Source organism: Megalobrama amblycephala, linkage group LG22 (assembly GCF_018812025.1).
Source record: "Megalobrama amblycephala isolate DHTTF-2021 linkage group LG22, ASM1881202v1, whole genome shotgun sequence".
In the NCBI taxonomy this organism is placed as follows: domain Eukaryota; kingdom Metazoa; phylum Chordata; class Actinopteri; order Cypriniformes; family Xenocyprididae; genus Megalobrama; species Megalobrama amblycephala.
Window position 1 is genome coordinate 5,278,273 of NC_063065.1, and position 20,607 is coordinate 5,298,879.

Genomic DNA, 20,607 nt, shown 5'->3' on the forward strand with positions numbered 1-20,607 from the left:
GTTACCTGTCGTTATTTTTATTTTTCAAACACTTGCAGTCTGTATAATTCATAAACACATCTTCATTCTTTATAAATCTCTCCAACAGTGTGTAATGTTAGCTTTAGCCACGGAGCACCATCAAACTCATTTAGAATCAAATGTAAACATCCAAATAAATACCATAATTACGCGATTAGACATGCTGCATGACGAACACTTTGTAAAGAACAATTTTGAGGGTTATATTAGCTGTGTGAACTTTGTTTATGCTGTTTAAGGCAAGCGCGAGCTCCGTGGGCGGGGAGCACGAGATTTAAAGGGGCCGCAGTCTAAATCTGCGCATATTTAATGATGCCCCAAAATAGGCAGTTAAAAAAATGAATTAAAAAAAATCTATGGGGTATTTTGAGCTGAAACTTCACAGACACATTCAGGGGACACCTTAGACTTATATTACATCTTTTAAAAAGACGTTCTACGGCACCTTTAATGTGTTATTTAATGAAAATCCTGACCTTGGCCGTTGGTCTTCTGTGCTCAGTTAATGAGACTCTATTAGTGCCGCAGTTCACTCCGACTTGCCCAGAAATCAAGATTAATAATAACACAACATGAAATGCAATCCATGTACTTTCTTCTCTGAGATTTATAAATTCGTTGTGTTTGTCACAACAAAAAGTTATCGTGTTCAAATCTGTGAACTGTCATTCTGACTGTTATCAGTCCAGAGATATTCAACTCAGTGAAGAAAGTACAAGGATACTTTTTTGGGATTTCTAGGCATTCTATTTCATGTTGCATATTTATTAATCTTGATTTCTTACAACATGTGTGCTTTTCTGGGCGAGTTAATGAATTGCGATGCTAATAGCGTCTCACGAAAGCGCACGTTGTGCAGTCCAGCACAGAAGACCAATGATCATGGTCAGGATTTTTGTTAAATATTACATTAGTTTTCATTTTGTTTTTCACTAAGCCCTATCGTTTACCCCCAGAACACTTGAAATATACGGCACGTGTCGCATGGGATCATTCTGTGATACTTTTGCGTCTTTTTTAAAAACTTGATGCTGGTCGCCATTCACTACCATTATTTTGACAATTTCTTTTTTTAAATTCTCCTTTTGTGGACCATAAAAGAAAGAAAGGCATACGGCATTATAACAACAGCGGGGTGAGTAAATGATGACTTAAATTTTCATTTTAGGGTGAACTATCACTTTAACTTTTCTATAGTGCACTGAAACTCAGCAAACAGGGAAGTTCACTGAAGATACTGAACGCCATCTTTTCTTTGTGGAGGCTAATCATCATGTGACTTTCAAACCAGCCTATGACAGAATCATACATGTGCACCAATAGAAGAATAAGATATATTTTATACTGGATTTTTTTAGTTCTAAGAGACAACTGGATGATCCACGATGACCCGGAGGCTGACCAGATGAACTTCCACATAGACACAGGACTTCTTAATCAGTCTTCAAAGCTTCCTCTGCGGAGTTTAAGAGTAAAGGCACAGTCTCCATGGATCACAGGGATTTTATTATGTCTCTTTGTATTTGATGTGCATTCAAACACCTTTCTATGAGATTTTTGAAGAAACGCATCAGGAATAGTGATCATCTGAGACCCGTCTTCTGAGTTCTCGTATAATGGGTCAATTAGGTAAGCAAAGCCTCAAGGGATCATTCAAGAACACGAGAGCATCTGCTCCCTAGAACATTGTGACTGTGTTTTGTCAGGTAGTGCTAATTTGTAGCTTCTTTTGTATCAGAGAACAAACGATCGATTAACTAACTTCTACAGAGACTCTTTTTAGTCTTAAATTAAAGTGTATGTTTACATAGGATGCATTAGATATTGATTTAGGTGGTATAGAGCAGTTAATGTTAATGTTTGAGGTCTGTTGCACATTTTATCATCAAGAACAGATGAAAAGAATATGACACTTACTCTGAAGGAGTTCTCTGTTGTGGCTAGTATGAGATGGTAGCAATCATAAAACAGTTTAATGGTGATGGATTTTGCTCTTTTTTTATAGGACTGTTTCCTGGTAATAAGGGTTCAAACGACCTTAGAATATCGACCTACAATAGTTGGTGTTTTTTATTTTAAAAAGAGTAAATCTATATATATATATATAAAACTAGATGTTATTTAGCTGCTGTAAGGATTGTCATACAGTCGTAGATTGTTCTGAATGATAAACAGCTAATTAAACAGATTAAATGCACAGTAAATTGGCTCTACCTGTTTTTGTTGTTGTTGTTTTTTTTTGTTGTGCAATCAGTCACAGTTTAAAACTACACCAACACTACAGAAACATGGAAATTCATGATTTAATAAATGCATCATGCATGGTTGCAAGTTGCAAAATTTATTGATTTTATTAAAGCTTAAGTTGCAAACATAATTTTGATGAGTTCTGTTGACAATGTTGATCAAAACATGAACTTAATATTGTGCGTAATTTAAACAGAAAATTCTGCATTATTTGATTTGACATTTGTAGTAACGTAATGAAATTATCTTGATAACTGAAAATTGGGCAGTGGATTTCTAGTTCCCAGCATGCTTTGTATAGGAGTGGATACGGAGAGTAAATGTTTAAAAATTAAGTGTTGTGTGTTTTTTAGTAAATGGAAAGATCTGATAATGTTTAATGCCATTATGTTTGACATTTAAAAGAGTCATGTTAAACGTTATGTTACCATTGTACCAAATTAGTTGAAACAACTTAATTTTTTGAGTAATCAACTTAAACTACTTAAATTCCTCTAACTCAATGTACTTTGTTGGTTGAACAATTTCATTAGAAGTTGTCATAACTCAAAAAGACTGATGCAAACTGTTGCATTAACATTTTTTAAAGTATATCTAACTCTAAACAATATGCCCGTTGAAATAAAATAATGGCTTTACAAATAAAGATTGTTTAATTCAACCATTTATCCACTTCAGATAGCATAACATTAGGTTTTGAGGTTTAAGGTGGAAATTATTTATTATTATTATTATTTTTTTATTTTTTATTTTTTTTAACCTGCATTGACTGTTATTTTTCCATCTGTATCCTTTAGTCCTAATGAAGTGATGTTGTAATGAACATCTGTCAAAAATAAGGAAGGTTACATAAATGGTTTTCTTAATAGGTTTTATTTTGTGGCTTTCTATTATGCAATATTACAGTAAACGTTGTGTAGCGTAGAATATTTATAGTGTATAACATTACAGTGAGATTATGTAAATGTTCTCAACACTGTAATTCACAATGTATTTTTACACATTTAGAGATATTGTAAACATATGCAACTTCATAGTGAGGTATTTACACCATTTACACCATTACAGAAAGGTCATGTAAATAAATATTTAAACAATCAGAGTGAGGTAATGTGAATCTCTACAGTGTTACAGTAAGGTACTGTAAATATTTACAGTAATTCGGGGCTTTGATCCATTCAAATCAGTATTCCCTGATCATTATCATTCTACCAGCCAATCAACAAAACTAACGAAGACACAATTGTTCAGTGCATACTGTAGACACAAATACTTTAAACCGGATCAATAGCATCACTCACCCGTCCCTTATTAACATTCCTCTGACATTTCACCCTGTCTGTCTTGATATGTGCATGCATGTCTTTATCACTAAAGAAATGCACAGAAGTCTTTCATGCATATAGATGATCTTTTAAAGGTGGTTTGTGTGTAATGTTAATCATCCGACAAGCGTCACACATCATTAAAGATGCGAGATATGTGGATAACTGACTCTTTTGCTCTCTCTCTGGCCTTTTCTCCCCGTTACTTAATTCAGCTTTTTATCCTACTTTGCTTTGCATCATCTTTCATTGCTTATGTGAAGGTCATTAAAACTAGGTCTCTCTCGCTCGTTTTGTGTGCGTGTGTGATATAAAACACTAATGAGTTGTTTTAGAGAGTAAAAGAATAAATGCACAATTAGACTGAGTGGAACTAGAAAACTAAGTAGTCAGTAGACGCTACCAGCAGTGTGTGTGTGTGTGTGTGATGCCGGTAATGCTTGGGAGCTCATTAAGTTGTGGTGATAAGGGGTGTTCAGATTCAGTCACAAGGGAGTTCAAGAGAAAAAAGAATGAAGAAAAAAAGTGAAGCGAATAAAAAGAGGACAAAATGCAGATAAGGGTATAGAGGACCTCGTTCCGAATCCTTCAAATATCCCTCACTAATGAAATGCATGCAAATGGGGAATAAAGCAGCAGGGAATTTTTCATCTCTCTGGGGGTTTTTCTAGAACTAGTGAGAACAATTTTCCATGTATGTTTTGTCAGTTTAAACTATTTTATCCTGAAGATGTCCGTTGTAATCCAGAACATTTTTCTGTTCTAAAATAGGATTTATTTATTTATATTTAACAGTAAGCACTGTATAAAAACATAAATAAAAATAAAAATAAAAATATACAGGCATATTTTCAAAATAGAATAAATAAATAAAAATATATGCATGAGACATTTAAGCAAAACAAAGATGCAAATATGAAAAATCAAGCAATTTGATATTGCGTATAAAATATTTATACTGCAAAATAAAAAAGTTAACACGTTCAACAGCATTTTTATTGAAAAGTGAAAAAAAAAAAAAAAAACATATAAGGGGTGTTTTCTAACATGACGTTGTAAAACTGTAGCTGAGAAGTCTGTATATGTCTGTCCTGAACTCAGTGTGAATTCACAGTTTGGCATTTTAATTCCTTATTGAACTGCTGAATATGAAAGTTTAATGCTTTTATGAATCAGGTTAATCAAAGTCAAGGGCATACTGTCATTTCTCATTCGGTTCACCTGAGGAAACAATATTGATTGGTTGCAAATGATCTTTTGGTTCTTACACGTAAACATAAACAGACGTGCAACCTTTCTGTGACCTTTCTGAAGTTTTTCTTCTTTTGGTCTTCATCACTCACAGCTATATCTGAGTGGATAATTAACTTTTCAACCCAACACAGACATACACAACGACTCATTATGCAGCTTAATCAAAGTAATTAAAATTCTGCTGATGATTTCTGCTCAAGTTGAATCCACTAGAGACCAAAGCGACACACGCATGCACACAAACACACTCATGATAATGGGAAAGTTGTTTGCTTTAGAAGAAATAAACAATGAATTGATTGTTGGCATGTAATATAGCAAGAGTACAGAGCTATAAAATTAATGTTCAAAAAACACTGGGTTAAAAACAACCCAATACATCTCTGTATTAAAAAACAGCACTTGAACCCATAGTGTACTACAAGTGGTAACTAAATAAATTTTTTTAAATACAGAGATAGTACATTAAAAGCACATTTTAGTTAATATTTAATGGTGTCTCAAAATAGCACAGTAGAGTACATTTAGATGTTCTTAAGATTATCTTAAGAAATACTAAAAAAGAATTTTTAGTATATTAAGTACAAAATTAGTGTGTGAAAATACAGCACTTTAAGTACATTATAGATGTGCACTTTTTTCACCTGGGAGGATCTGGGTAACACAAAAACTACCCAAACACTGGGTTGTTACATCTGTCCAGGATCTGGGTAACACAAAAACTACCCAAACACTGGGTTGTTAGTCTGACCCAGGATCTGGGTAACACAAAAACTACCCAAACACTGGGTTGTTAGTCTGACCCAGGATCTGGGTAACACAAAAACTACCCAAACACTGGGTTGTTAGTCTGACCCAGGATCTGGGTAACACAAAAACTTCCCAAACACTGGGTTGTTACGTCTGTCCAGGATCTGGGTAACACAAAAACTACCCAAACACTGGGTTGTTAGTCTGACCCAGGATCTGGGTAACACAAAAACTACCCAAACGCTGGGTTGTTACGTCTGACCCAGGATCTGGGTAACACAAAAACTACCCAAACACTGGGTTGTTACATCTGTCCAGGATCTGGGTAACACAAAAACTACCCAAACACTGGGTTGTTAGTCTGACCCAGGATCTGGGTAACACAAAAACTACCCAAACACTGGGTTGTTAGTCTGACCCAGGATCTGGGTAACACAAAAACTACCCAAACACTGGGTTGTTAGTCTGACCCAGGATCTGGGTAACACAAAAACTTCCCAAACACTGGGTTGTTACGTCTGTCCAGGATCTGGGTAACACAAAAACTACCCAAACACTGGGTTGTTAGTCTGACCCAGGATCTGGGTAACACAAAAACTACCCAAACGCTGGGTTGTTACATCTGACCCAGGATCTGGGTAACACAAAAACTACCCAAACACTGGGTTGTTACATCTGTCCAGGATCTGGGTAACACAAAAACTACCCAAACACTGGGTTGTTAGTCTGACCCAGGATCTGGGTAACACAAAAACTACCCAAACACTGGGTTGTTAGTCTGACCCAGGATCTGGGTAACACAAAAACTACCCAAACACTGGGTTGTTAGTCTGACCCAGGATCTGGGTAACACAAAAACTTCCCAAACACTGGGTTGTTACGTCTGTCCAGGATCTGGGTAACACAAAAACTACCCAAACACTGGGTTGTTAGTCTGACCCAGGATCTGGGTAACACAAAAACTACCCAAACGCTGGGTTGTTACATCTGTCCAGGATATGGGTAACACAAAAACTACCCAAACACTGGGTTGTTACGTCTGACCCAGGATCTGGGTAACACAAAAACTACCCAAACACTGGGTTGTTACGTCTGACCCAGGATCTGGGTAACACAAAAACTACCCAAACACTGGGTTGTTACATCTGTCCAGGATCTGGGTAACGCAAAAACTACCCAAAGAATGGGTTGTTACGTCTGACCCAGGATCTGGGTAACACAAAAACTACCCAAACACTGGATTGTTACGTCTGTCCAGGATCTGGGTAACGCAAAAACTACCCAAACACTGGGTTGTTACGTCTGTCCAGGATCTGGGTAACACAAAAACTACCCAAACACTGGGTTGTTACGTCTGTCCAGGATCTGGGTAACACAAAAACTACCCAAACACTGGGTTGTTACATCTGTCCAGGATCTGGGTAACACAAAAACTACCCAAACACTGGGTTGTTACGTCTGACCCAGGAGCTGGGTAACACAAAAACTTCCCAAACACTGGGTTGTTACGTCTGTCCAGGATCTGGGTAACACAAAAACTACCCAAACACTGGGTTGTTACGTCTGTCCAGGATCTGGGTAACACAAAAACTACCCAAACACTGGGTTGTTACATCTGACCCAGGAGCTGGGTAACACAAAAACTTCCCAAACACTGGGTTGTTACGTCTGTCCAGGATCTGGGTAACACAAAAACTACCCAAACACTGGGTTGTTACGTCTGACCTAGGAGCTGGGTAACACAAAAACTACCAAAACACTGGGTTGTTACATCTGTCCAGGATCTGGGTAACACAAACACTACCCAAACACTGGGTTGTTACATCTGACCCAGGAGCTGGGTAACACAAAAACTTCCCAAACACTGGGTTGTTACGTCTGTCCAGGATCTGGGTAACACAAAAACTACCCAAACACTGGGTTGTTACATCTGACCCAGGAGCTGGGTAACACAAAAACTTCCCAAACACTGGGTTGTTACGTCTGTCCAGGATCTGGGTAACACAAAAACTACCCAAACACTGGGTTGTTACGTCTGACCTAGGAGCTGGGTAACACAAAAACTACCCAAACACTGGGTTGTTACGTCTGACCTAGGAGCTGGGTAACACAAAAACTACCCAAACACTGGGTTGTTACATCTGACCCAGGAGCTGGGTAACACAAAAACTTCCCAAACACTGGGTTGTTACGTCTGTCCAGGATCTGGGTAACACAAAAACTACCCAAACACTGGGTTGTTACGTCTGACCTAGGAGCTGGGTAACACAAAAACTACCAAAACACTGGGTTGTTACATCTGTCCAGGATCTGGGTAACACAAAAACTACCCAAACACTGGGTTGCTACGTCTGACCAAGGAGCTGGTTAACACAAAAACTACCCAAATACTGGGTTGTTACATCTGACCCAGGATCTGGGTAACACAAACACTACTCAAATACTGGGTTGCTACGTCTGACCCAGGATCTGGGTAACACGAAAACTACCCAAACACTGGGTTGTTACGTCTGACCCAGGAGCTGGTTAACACGAAAACTACCCAAACACTGGGTTGTTACGTCTGACCCAGGAGCTGGTTAACACAAAAATTACCCAAACACTGAAAAAACAACCCAAAAAAATGGTCAACCCAGGTCTTGGGTAGAACAAATAACCCAAGATTTTTAGTGTACACCATCTCAAGTACATTTGATCCTGGAGGAAAATTTCTGAGCCCATATTGAGACCTTTGATTGCAAACTCAAAAAAATGCTGGGTTGTTTTAACCCAAATTTGGGTTGAAACAACCCAGCATTTTTTAAAATGCAGTATCTTGGTTTGAGACATTGTTTGAATCACTTAATATGTTATTCGAGACACAAATGAGATTACATCTGTGCAGCAGATTTTTTTATCTATTATTATCAATATCACTGATGTCTAGGAGAAACAATTGAGATATTAAAGAGATATTAAATGTGATTTTCCCTTCCTTTGGAAGTCTCTTAAGCTCATAAAGGCTGCATTTATTTGATCAAAAATACAGTAAAAACTGTAATATTGTAAAATATTATTACATTTTTAAAAGCACTGTTTTCTATTTAAATATAGTTTGAAATGTAATTTATTCCTGTGATCAAAGCTGAATTTTCAGCATCATTACTCCAGTCTTCAGTGTCACATGATCCTTCAGAAATCATTCTGATATGCTGATTTACTGCTCAAGAAACATTTCTGATTATTATCAATGTTGAAAACAATTGTTGTACTGTATATATATACACATCACAGTGCAGTGTTTTATCACCATGTTTTGTAAGTATGAGAGTTTGTGAATGGTTAGTTTAATGCAATAAAGCTGACATTTAATATACTCATTTTATTATGTGCATACATACGACCACACACACAAAATCAGGGAGTGAGTCTGAGGCATTTCCATGGCAACAACTGCAGACAACTTCCAGTTTTGGTTCACAGATGCATTTAATAATAATCTCACTTTCCCGTATCTATTCCCTTGCAGATTTTCCCTCATGGTAGACTGAGCAATCCTGTTACTGTCACAGTGAACAGAACCTTTATACACTGCAAATCAAAACACCCTGAAACACAGGGAGAAATATTTCTGTATTTTTAGTTTTGGGTGTTTTCGAGGCATAACTGTTATATTGCTCATAATATAAATGAGTAGAGAAGAGCTCTAATATTTATAAGTGATTAGACGTACAATTTTCATATGGTGGATGATAAAAAAGCTTAAAATATCATTGAATAAGGGACATGAGACACATGTAAAGACAAGACTATAACTGAGCGACCAACCAGAACACCCTAGCAACCACAGAGCAATCCGTATGCCTAAAAATCTTGTTTACTTCTAGATAAAGGGAATAGTTTCGGCTGGCTGAAGAATGCGTAAGCGCTTGTGTGATAAACGTCTGACGGAGACCCTGAGCCAAGCACTTCTGCTTCCCTTTCCCCATTTCTTCTCTCTCTATTTCCTCTTATCTCTCCCTCACTTAGCTTCAGCATTGTTATTCTGCATCCTTTAAGAAACCGAGGCATGGCTATAGTTAGTGAGACCCCAAGGGATGAGAGAGAGAGAGAGAGAGACGGTGAGCACATTTGTTCTGCCTCCTCACACACACAGATTGTCTTTTTTCAAAAATTCCATTTCATTAATCTGAAATTGTGTTCTGTCATCAAAGACCTTTTACGTTATCAGGAAACTCTTTTAAATTTTCTCCGTATGTGTGATTCCTAAGTAACGGGGGAAGGGAAAAAAACAACAAAAAGAAGGAAATAACCGTGTTATTCCAGGCTGAAGCATCCTGTGTGCTTTAATGGACAGATAGCGTCTGAAAGTTATGGGATTCAAAGTCTTATTTAAACCTGGAGTTTGAAAAAAATAAATAAATACATGTTAAAATGTAACATTATAATAAATATTTTTGTAGGTGACCAATCAAATGTAAGTATAGCTCAAACAGTCTTGCCAAAGTCATGGGGTAGTACGGAAGAGGATTAGGGCCAAGCAATAATAAAAAAATATAGCCATCTCGAGATTAAAGTTGTTAAATTTCGAGAAAAAACTCGTTAAATTTCGAGAAAAAAACTCGTTACATTTCGAGAAAAAAGTCGAAATAAAATGTTGAGAATAAACTCGTTAAATTACGAGAAAAAAACTTGTTAAATTTCGAGAAAAAAGTCGAGATAAAATGTTGAGAATAAAGTCATTAAATTACGAGAAAAAAGTCGTTAAATTATGAGAACAAATTCATTAAATTATGAGAAAAATGTCATTACATTTCGAGAAAAAAGTTGAGATAAAATGTTGAGAATAAACTCATTAAATTACGAGAAAAAAAACTCGTTAAATTTCGAGAAAAAAGTTGAGATAAAATGTTGAGAATAAACTCGTTAAATTACGAGAAAAAAACTCGTTAAATTTCGAGAAAAAAGTCGAGATAAAATGTTGAGAATAAAAGTCGTTAAATTAGGAGAAAAAAGTCGTTAAATTATGAGAACAAATTCATTAAATTATGAGAAAAATGTCGTTAAATTTCGAGAAAAAAGTTGAGATAAAATGTTGAAAATAAACTCGTTAAATTACGAGAAAAAAACTCGTTAAATTTCGAGAAAAAAGTCGAGATAAAATGTTGAGAATAAAAGTCATTAAATTACGAGAACAAATTCGTTAAATTATGAGAAAAATGGCATTAAATTTCGAGAAAAAAGTCGAGATAAAATGTTGAGAATAAACTCATTAAATTACAAGAAAAAACTTGTTAAATTTCGTGAAAAAAGTCGAGATAAAATGTTGAGAATAAACTCATTAAATTATGAGAATAAAGTCATTAAATTACGAGAAAAAAGTCGTTAAATTATGAGAACAAATTCGTAATTTAACAAGTTTATTCTCAACATTTTATCTCGACTTTTTTCCTCGAAATTTAACAAGTTTTTTCTCGAAATTTAACAACTTTAATCTCGAGATGGTTTTATTTTTTTATTATTGCTTGGCCCTAATCCTTTTCCGTAGGTTTCAATTCCCAGAGAATGCATGAAGTGATAAAAAACATACTGTTCAAAAACTTTTTTTTTTTTTTTTAAGAAATTAATATTTTTATTCAGGGACATCATGCACTTAGTTTTTTTGAGGGGGCACCAGTTTTCACTCTTTCACTCGTTTTCACTCTGTCTGCTTAGTTCCCATTCGCCTGTGTTCATATTAGTCTCCTTGGTTACTCATTAATTCCTTCATTTAGTGCACCTGTGTTCATCCAATTATCTTTGTTTGCTCTTAGTATTTATATGCCTGTGTTTCAGTTCTCATTTGTTACTTCTCATTAACATATCTGGTTGCAACCAGACAATTAACGCATTTACTGTCGCTATTCCAGAATATTAGGTCTATCAGTCCTGCATTGATTCAGTTTTTCACATTTTCTGTAGCTTATAGAAATAAACAAATTTAAAGCATATAAGCACTGACACCATGAGGCAAACTGCACATTATATCGTGAAGTCCTTCAAACAAGTGTCCTTCATAGTGTACACTGTGTTCAGTCAATCGGTAAAAGTCATTTTAACATAAGGTTACAAATAGGGATGCACCGATACCGATAACAGTATCGGTATCGGGCCCGATACCAAGCTGCATGTACTAGTACTCATACTCATAAAAATATCCCAGATACCTCACGTGACGTAACTGACAGAATTTTCCATGCACAGGGACACCTGCGGCAGTAGCAGAAACAATGTCAGCCTCAGAGGTGTGGAAATACAAATACACATAAAAATTATTACTTTTTTCATTGGAGTAATAATAAAGAAGCTGTCCTACATTCATTAGTCTCACTGTGATAATTAAATTAATAAAAAAATTAATAAATGTATAGGCATCGGTATAGGCGAGTACCAGAAAAAAAATATCGGTACTCGTACTCGGCTCTTAAAAAAATGGTATCGGTGCATCCTAGTAACAAAATTATGTTTTGTAAAATTTTGGATGGATTCCCCCAACAACCCACACATGAAAATGGCATAGACTGTGTGACATACTTTAGTTTAAAAACTAAGAAATTCAGCAAAAGATGACAACTTTGGGGCACTATTCATTTTGTAGGCTACCTACTATATTCTAAGATTAGAGTAAACACTGAATAGTTGTGATACATGACAAATGAGCATGTCCGTTTATGTCCTAATATTTAAAATTTTCTTTTAGTGAAGACTAAAACACTGAAGACTGGAGTAATGATACTGAAAATTCAGCTTTGATCACAGGAATAAATTACATTTTAATATATATTACAATAGAATACAATATTTCACAATATTACCGATTTTACTGTATTCTTAATCAAGTCTCAGTGAGCAGAAGAGACTTCTTTCAAAAACATTAAAAAATCTTACTGACCGACCACAAACTTGGTGGTGTACCTTCAATGCAATGCAAGTTGCTTTGGATAAAAGTATCTGCCAAATGCATAAATTACCAAATGGTACAGACAGTCAGATGTTCTTGCTGTCACTGAAGCTCAAATCATGGAAAACATGATCATCAGGATTTGTCCAGTAAAGTATCTGTATATGTGTCAGTAAAGCAGAAGAGAAACACACAAAATAAGACATTCATGTTGATGTTTAACTTTTCACTCAATTTTTTCCTCAGAACTGAACCCCACTGTATATACATCTCAAATTAACACACACAAGCACAAATTTTGTGTTTTTCCCCCAAAGTGGGTTACCCCAGATATTTGGGTTGTTTTTAGATTCCCCAACCCAAGAGTATGTTCTTCTTCTGAACACATGCTCACTTTATACATGACGTCACTTTATAATCAACACTGATAGTGACATGCAATCTGTGCCCTTCATTGGCTTAATTATGTTCCTGTGCTTCCTCGAAATATTATTTCTTTGCATAAATAACAACCATTAAGTCACATCATGTATAGTACAAACCCGATTCCAAAAAAGTTGGGACACTGTACAAATTGTGAATAAAAAAGGAATGCAATAATTTAGAAAATCTCATAAACTTATATTTTATTCACAATAGAATATAGATAACATATCAAATGTTGAAAATGAGACATTTTGAAATGTCATGCCAAATATGGGCTCATTTTGGATTTCATGAGAGCTACACATTCCAAAAAAGTTGGGACAGGTAGCAATAAGAGGCCGGAAAAGTTAAATGTACATATTAGGAACAGCTGGAGGACCAATTTGCAACTTATTAGGGCAATTGGCAACATGATTGGGTATAAAAAGAGCCTCTCAGAGTGGCAGTGTCTCTCAGAAGTCAAGATGGGCAGAGGATCACCAGTTCCCCCAATGCTGCGGCGAAAAATAGTGGAGCAATATCAGAAAGGAGTTTCTCAGAGAAAAATTGCAAAGAGTTTGAAGTTATCATCATCTACAGTGCATAATATCATCCAAAGATTCAGAGAATCTGGATCAATCTCTGTGCGTAAGGGTCAAGGCCGGAAAACCATACTGGATGCCCATGATCTTCGGGCCCTTAGATGCCACTGCATCACATACAGGAATGCTACTGTAATGGAAATCACAACATGGGCTCAGGAATACTTCCAGAAAACATTGTCGGTGAACACAATCCACCGTGCCATTCGCCGTTGCCGGCTAAAACTCTATAGGTCAAAAAAGAAGCATATCTAAACATGATCCAGAAGCGAAGGCGTTTTCTCTGGGCCAAGGCTCATTTAAAATAGACTGTGGCAAAGTGGAAAACTGTTCAGTGGTCAGACGAATCAAAATTTGAAGTTCTTTTTGGAAAACTGGGACGCCATGTTATCCGGACTAAAGAGGACAAGGACAACCCAAGTTGTTATCAGCGCTCAGTTCAGAAGCCTGCATCTCTGATGGTATGGGGTTGCATGAGTGTGTGTGGCATGGGCAGCTTACACATCTGGAAAGGCACCATCAATGCTGAAAGGTATATCCAAGTTCTAGAACAACATATGCTCCCATCCAGATGTCGTCTCTTTCAGGGAAGACCTTGCATTTTCCAACATGACAATGCCAGACCACATACTGCATCAATTACAACATCATGGCTGCGTAGAAGAAGGATCCGGGTACTGAAATGGCCAGCCTGCAGTCCAGATCTTTCACCCATAGAAAACATTTGGCGCATCATAAAGAGGAAGATGCGACAAAGAAGACCTAAGACAGTTGAGCAACTAGAAGCCTGTATTAGACAAGAATGGGACAACATTCCTATTCCTAAACTTGAGCAACTTGTCTCCTCAGTCCCCAGACGTTTGCAGACTGTTATAAAAAGAAGAGGGGATGCCACACAGTGGTAAACATGGCCTTGTCCCAACTTTTTTGAGATGTGTTGATGCCATGAAACTTAAAATCAACTTATTTTTCCCTTAAAATGATACATTTTCTCAGTTTAAACATTTGATATGTCATCTATGTTGTATTCTGAATAAAATATTGAAATTTGAAACTTCCACATCATTGCATTCTGTTTTTATTCACAATTTGTTCAGTGTCCCAACTTTTTTGGAATCGGGTTTGTAGTATATCAACACCATGTCATCATGAAGGTCTCTACATGGCATTTAATTCTGATTTTCATTGATTTTCAAGCAGTCAGTCTGTAAATGTGTTTGGTGTTCACTGAGCGGGTGTCAATAACAGGTGGTCTGTGAGTCTAGTGCTTTTGTAAGTAATACATGCATTGCGATCAATATTTTTGCTCTCAAGACGTCACGATTCACTGGCCACACTACATTTTCCACTTTAAAAGAAGTGCCTCGGTTAGGCTAAATCATTTTGTTCTATAAACTGAATAATGTTAACTTAAAAGAACAGTTCACACCAAAATAACAATTCTGTCATCATTTACTCCTCACAAATCCTATATAATTATTTTGTCAGTGGCACATTCATGTTAGTGCACATTTAATGTCACCATGAAATCAAAAGTGACAATTGACAAGTATTTATTATAAATTATTTATCCATGCACAACATTTTTTTTTTTAATTCATGTGCCCTCGTAATCTTTAATCAAAATAACTTCCCCTACCTCTTGCAGCAACACCTCTTCTCTTCTCTGATGACATGTTTACTGGTGCGAGGGCGGGGCAACCTGTCACTCACATGAGATAGAACACATAGACAAAATCAAGTCCCGCCCTTGTTCCAGAAGCTTTCCAGGACATTTATGGTGATTTTTTTTTGTTCAAAATGATGAACTCTTTCTGTGTTCTTTAAAAGAAAGACAAATGTGTTTAGAATGACATGAGGATGAGTAGATGACGACTTAAAAATTACATTTGTAAAATAAATTCATCTGTACATTCTTATTTAATTTGCCAGGAGCATCTGAGATTTAAATATAAAATATAAAATCAAACATAATATATAGGGTAAATAGAGGATATAGTATGTATATGCATTTCTTAGAACGGAACTTTTGTGCAGATATGTCTTTTTTTTGCTAATCAACACTGTTTAGTTTGAATTGCTTCTGAAGTTGAAAACTAGCAATAGACCCACACCTGACATACCCTTATTTCCTCTGCTCTACTTTTTTATTTCTCTCCCTCTCAGAAGTAAAATAGAACGGAGTCTTCCCATGAGCCTTCTGGGCCAGACAGAAGATTTATTACCCGCGCTGGTATCTGAATGATGGATAGAGCAGTAAAGCCTGGTTATTTTAGATGGCAGGATGCCCAGAAGAGGAACAGGTGAACAGGTAAAGTGGAGAAGAGGTGTTACGGCGCTCTGGCTGCATCCTGATAAATTTGCACTAGCTGCAAAAGATGTAATTAAATCATATGGATTTGTTAATAGTCATCACAAAAAAGTCCCCTGCATGTGTTTATGTGTCCCAAACCATCATGGTGATGAGACTGCAGTCATGTTTGACTCCTAGTTTCCACGGTAACGACAGCCCATGCTGCACCTGACCTACATATGTTTCGTATGAACACAAACACCCGAAGACCATCTGCTTACAGGACTGAACACACTGTCACACACTCATGTGTGTACGATACAGTCTCACAGTCTCTCCTTCTGACTAAAAATAGACACAACGACAAGCACATTAAATTTAGCTGTCTGCCCAGACATGTGCCAATTCTGGCACAAAAGCACTGCTTCATGTGTTTTACACAAAGAGAACAACTGTTCAGTTTTATTACATTTACAACATATCTAGATTTTTATTTATAAAGACTTAGTCTTTTACGCAAGTTAGCTTTTGTAAATATATTCATATTTATTTTTACATATATTTTAAAGTTTGATTTTTTAATTTAATATTAATATATTCTAGGTTAGCTTTTTATATTAAGGTATAAATTAGGTGTTTAAAATATATTATTTAAAATGAATATTTTAATAGCTTTTCATAATCTATAAATTATTTTTTAATTAATATCAATGTATTTTTAATATTTTTAATATATTTAATATTATATTATATTATATTATATTATATTATATTATATTATATTAATATATTCTAGGTTCGCTTTTAATATTAAGTTAGCTTTTCTATTTAATATTTAAAAAAAATTAAATATTGAAATTACATATTCTATTAAATAATATATATTACAAAGATATTATTTAATATTAATTTAATTTGCATGATAGGATTAGCTTTTTGTAATCTATAAGTTTCATTTTTTTAAATTAAAAAAAAAAATATATATATATATATATAAAGTTAGCTATTTATTATTATATATTAAATTAATATATATTAATTTATATAATATTTTAAAGTTTTACATTTTTAAATAATATTTTTTAAAATGAATTTTATGTTTTATTGTCATTCTTTTTGTTTTCTTTAAAAATATGATCTGTGAAGCTGCATTTTAGGTATATGAAAGGTGCTAAAGAGCTAAATAAATTATAACAAGATTACACAGTGCTCTAGAATACTTGTTTCTGATTGGTCAATTGCTATACATAGCATTCAAATATCAGCTATAGTTTGAAATGATATACTGTATATAATAACTGGTCAAAAAATCTTCAAAATAAGTTTTTTTTTTTTTTATGCTGTATTGTTGACTAATGGTTTTGAAATGCCACAGAGGTCAGTCAGGGATGCCTCCTATCTCCGAAGCTCCTCAACATCATCTTGGAGAGAATAATGATGGAAGCATTGGAGAACCACACAGGAACTGTCAGCGCTGATAAGACAAAACGGAGGACAATCTGTCCCCAAAGTATTGCAGCACAAATAACCATCCAGAACCAGTGCCTGCACTCCCGGTGTCCCAGTTCAAATAACTTCCAAGCCAGAAATTATGGCCAGGATAGCCCAGACTACAACAGCACTTGCTAGACTGAAGCCAATATAGAGGGACAAAAACATCAAAGCTCAGACTTATGCATACTCAAGTTATCTCCATCTACCTGCATGCATGTGAATCGTGGACACTGACGGCTGAGCTTGAGAGGAAAATTCTGGCCTTGGAAATGAGATGCTTTCAAAAGATTCTGGGCATCAGCTAAAAAGACCATGTGACCAATGAGGACATGTGCAACACCATTATAGGCAGCATGCTGGGCCCTATGAAGAACTCCTGGCAACAGTCATAAGAAGGAAATTGCAGTGCTATGGTGCAGTGCATTCGGTTGAAGGTACAAGAAGGATATATATTTTTTTCTTTTTCATTTTTATGATATCTCAACCATTTCACACGCATGCATGTACTGAAATACAACTACAGCTGCCTAGTTTACAGAGCGTTTCATGTGTGCGTACATCACTGCAGCAGTCTGTTATGTGTTGCACTTCAATGATTCAAACATCCTGTCTGCCAGAGTGAGTCAACATCTCATTCACAAATAAATGAACAGATGCTTACATACACACGCTGAGAAACGAGCCAAACACATCCTGAAATACCCTCGGCGGATGCCTCAAAGCCTCTCCGTTCAACATGACAACATGACAACACTTTCTTATAATCAGCCTGTCAAACACTCCCCAGGTTTCCTGAGCTTACCTGCAGATTCCATATGGAGAAACAATACTGAGGATTGGAGGAGAGAGAGATATTCCAGCCCCATATGGGGCTGCCATCAGGTCTGAAACTGCCATCAAAACCGACTCTGAGAACAAGAACAAGTGCTAGAGGAAAAGAGAGAACAAATATAAGAGTTAAATGGAGCTCAAACCAATTGTGATATGATCTGTAATCCGAGAAAGATGACAGGACATTGAGATGATTTAACACAGCTGGGTGAATGAAGTGGAAAACCTGGGCCACCTTTATTCTCTCTAAACCACCTTATAATTCCTCTACATCACATCTGAAAACATCTCATTATCAGTGAGCAATGCTGCATTTTGTTTTCCCTTTTATTATATTTTTGCCTTTGCACTAGTATGCACCATTATCAACAAGTATGCTGAAAACACCTCATGATACTAATTTTTGGCCTTCTTTATCATTCATACAAAATGTTATGTTTAAGTCTTATTGTTTGTTCACTTTTATATGCAATAGAAAAAAATATATAACTAAGCTAACAAAAATATGTTCTAAGAACATTTCTCCAATGTTCCCATTAAGTTATGAAAATGTTATTTCTGAATGTTCTCTGAAGGTTCAAAATGTTGTAAAAATGTTTTTTTTTTTTTTTTTATGCAATCGCTAAAGGGGTCCTTGATTATGATTTCACTTTTTTAACTTTAGTTAGTGTGTAATGTTGCTGTTTGAGCATAAACAACATCTGCAAAGTTACGACACTCAAAGTTCAATGCAAAGGGAGATATTTTCTTTTACAGAAATCGCTTTTTAAGGACTACAACAAATGGCTGGTAGGGACTACAACGAGCTTCTTCCCGGGTTAGTGACATCACAAACCCCAAAATTTACATAAACCCCGCCCCCGAGAACACACAACAAAGGGGGCGGAGCCATGTTGAGCTGCTTTAGAGAAGAGGAAGAGTTGTTGTAGTAGAGTGTTGTTACCATGCCGTCATTTTATGGCCAGAACACACCAAGCCGACGCAGACGAACTAGTGGCGAGGAAAGCAGACTGTGGGGTTTGCTCACGTCGGCAGCGTCTGTGTCCAAAGTTGCCCTGACACACCAAACCGACGCTAAACAGCCGACGGCCAAGCAGCACGTCAGTTCTGCGCCTGCGTGAGATGAAACGCCTTTCCGAACAGTGGCCGACGGCCGACCATCGGCTTGGTGTGTTCCTGCCTTTACACTACACCCGACTGCTTCACAAACAAGGATCAATTCATCGCTGGATTTGCACAAAAGATTAACATGACGGCACATGCTAGTCAATGAGTTGAATCAACTCCACAGCAACTACATAAATTTATCCACTAACCATTCAGAAACGTCCAGTTTCATTCTAAAAGTTGTAACTTCTTCCTGAGTCTCTCCATCAGCGTCGACAGTGTTGTTGAGCAACCGAAGCGTGAGCTGTTAAAGCTCCGCCCTCTTCTGGAAAGGGGGCGGGAGCAGCAGCTCATTTGCATTTAAAGGGACACACACAAAAATGGTGTCTTTTTGCTCACACCCAAATAAGGGCAAATTTTACAAGCATAACTTTGAGAGAACCTTGCCAGAATGTTCCCTGTTATCTGGGTACTGCAACTAAGATTAACGAAACTTTTAAAACAAATATAGTTTGAAATAATATGCATCCCAAACAACTAAAGATAACTTGTTTATCAAATGATGAACAGATTCAGCAGCTCTACTCCACTTTACAATAACAGTTTGGGTGGCAGTGATAATCACAGCTCACTTCAGATGCATCTGCTCAAAGACCTTAAAAAACCTCAGTGTAAAACACTGTACCACCAAAAACATGGGCTGTTTTTACTTGTGGCAGTGAGTAGGCTGGTTTGGGTGTGATGTGTCTGCCAAAAACAGCTTTTGGCAGTGTCTGTAGAACATGAGGATCCGGCAAGAGTGCAGAAATTATACATAGAACAAGGAAGTGATACATGTACAGACTGTCCAGAGAGACGCAGACAGAACTGAACTGAATTTAGGAAGTCTCGTCAATCTAGCACATCTGATTCAAATCATCAGCTAATTAGTAGAGAGTCTGTGATCTGAAAAGGATGTGTTAAATAAGACACCAAAAATGTGCTGTGGGAGTGTTTAGAATAGCACACTACAAAACTACTAGTACTATTTCCCTAACATTTACAGCATGAATACCTGATTGACCTACTGTATTTTCCTAAGTGTGCTGTTTACTCCAATGCTGTCGACTTTTTATCAAAATCCTTCCATTTTTCATATACACAATAGACATACAAAACAACGCAATCCACTGAGGTCATATGACAACAGTTTGTCTACTGTTTGCATGCTTAGTTGCATGCATACTGCATTTCACATACTCTTTTTAAAATAGTAGGCAATATATAATACAGTAAGTGCACAATAAGCAGTATACTAGGATGCCATTCCAAACATAGCTTGAAATGTTAAAAATCGCAGCTGTAGAAGTAGATTTATGC

At 36.3% G+C, this 20,607-nt stretch overlaps 1 long non-coding RNA gene across 1 annotated transcript; it reads left to right on the top strand.

The window, feature by feature from the left end:
- Nucleotides 1–372: 372 nt before the first annotated feature.
- On the top strand, nt 373–18,672 carry LOC125257696. The gene is made up of 3 exons (XR_007182447.1): nt 373–1,650; nt 15,690–15,834; nt 17,192–18,672. It is a non-coding gene; the product is annotated as an uncharacterized LOC125257696 (long non-coding RNA).
- Nucleotides 18,673–20,607: the final 1,935 nt, after the last annotated feature.